The sequence below is a fragment of the Sinocyclocheilus rhinocerous genome, unplaced genomic scaffold (assembly GCF_001515625.1).
Source record: "Sinocyclocheilus rhinocerous isolate Xijiao unplaced genomic scaffold, SAMN03320098_v1.1 scaffold3116, whole genome shotgun sequence".
Taxonomy (NCBI): domain Eukaryota; kingdom Metazoa; phylum Chordata; class Actinopteri; order Cypriniformes; family Cyprinidae; genus Sinocyclocheilus; species Sinocyclocheilus rhinocerous.
Genome location: NW_015626391.1, coordinates 86,563 through 88,560, shown reverse-complemented (window position 1 = coordinate 88,560; position 1,998 = coordinate 86,563).

The window sequence follows — 1,998 nt, the reverse complement described above, 5'->3', positions numbered from 1 at the left end:
TTATAATTTTGTTCAGTGTATATATATATATATATATATATATATATGTGTGTGTGTATGCATGTTAGGCTATTTTATTTTCTTATTAAATGGATCTGTTATCTTTTGTATCAAATTCTTATATTTAATCAATAAACTAGAATAATAAGACACAATAGGGATACAGACGCTGACCCTGACACAGACACAGACGCTGCATCGGAAGTGGCGTTTAGTCTTATTTAAGCAGACTGTAAAATAATCATAACTGCTTTAACAAGCCCAGACAAAGGACCGCTGTTAATCTATATTCTAGTCGATGTGATAGCGAAAGCTGTTTGCTGTTTAACCTGTTTAACTTGCTATGACATAGCAAGTTTTATTAATCCCTGCATTGCTGTATTTAATTCTCTATTCAGTATATGTGTATCTGTTTTCTAACAGTGTTTTCTAAGGTTACTACCATGTATGTTTGTACTTATGTGCATTTTCTTTTTTTTTTTTATAGAAAAACCACACACAAATGTATACACCCGACAAGTGTTAACAGTGTTGTAGTGAAAAATAAATGGGTTACTCCCAGATATAAGACACCTGTCGACTACATCTATCAACCAAGTCTCTTACCGGACACCCTGTGGTGGGTATCAAACCTAAACATGATTCACTGTAAGATGGAAACCTTTACGACTTTCAGAAAATGTGATAAATGTTAAAGGGATAGTTCACCCCCAAATTTTGTCATTAATTACTCACCCTCATGTCGTTCCAAACCCGTAAGATCTTCATTCATCTTCGGAACACAAATAAAGATATTTTTGATGAAATCCGAGAGCTTTCTGACCCTCCCATAGACAGCAACGCAACTGAAACGTTCCCTGGCTCAGGTATTACGAACATCATTACAATAGTCCATGTGACATCAGTGGTTCAACTGTAATTTTATGAAGCTACAAGATTACTTTTTGTGCGCAAAAAAAACAAAAATAATGCATTTTTTCAACAATTTCTTCTCTTCCATGTCGGTCTCCGACGCGCGTTCAGCAGAGTACGTGCTGGTACATTCATGTTGATATTTTGCATGTATGTTGATTTACTTTGATTTTGCTCTGCTGTATGACTGTGATGCTGGGAATCATTCAATCATTGCATCATCACGTTCTGATGGGAAATTTGACAGCATAATTCATCTTACAAAATTACTTGGGCTTTATTCGAGATTATCAGAAGTAGCCTACATTTATGGCAGGTATGGTAACTAGCTGACAACTGTTAAAAATTCAGCTCCCAAACCAAGCTGATAAAATAAACGATCAGCTGGAAAAAAAGAAACCGCTTCAGTAAATAAATCCAGCTTCAAGCATCAGCTGGTTTTGAGTGCTCTGACCAGTTCTACCAGATTACCTCTTAACAAAAACAGCTTGAGCTGGTCATGCTGGACTTTCCAGAGAGGCGAGGGGTGTCAATGTTTATATAGTAAAACAAAAACATCTTGGACAGAGACACACACACACACACACACACACACGTTGGTGGTTTACAGGAACTTTTTTATACTGTACAAACTGTATTTTCTATCGCCCTAAAAACCAGTGCTCACACACACACACGCACACGCACACGCACACACACACACACACACACAAATCACTTTCAGTGTGAAAGACCCCGTATTCACAGGACACAACACTAGTTTCAGATTCTGAAAGTTTCCTCTCAAAAATGCAGTCCTAGTCTTTCAATTCGTTTCGACTGATTGGGTAAATAGGACTAGGTCTGGTTCACTTAGTGGCTGTTTACACAACACCGTTTTCAACTTAAAACTTTTGGTCCCACTTTATATTGTGTCCCTAATACCTGTGTACTTACATAGTTACTAGATGTGTACATAGTATGTAACCACAGTGTAAGTACACATTGGTACATAGTATCTACATCTCTAATGTTTGTGTGTAACAACCCACTGAATGGTATGTGTATGTACAAATGTGTAACAGGACATTGGTAACAACACTTTTT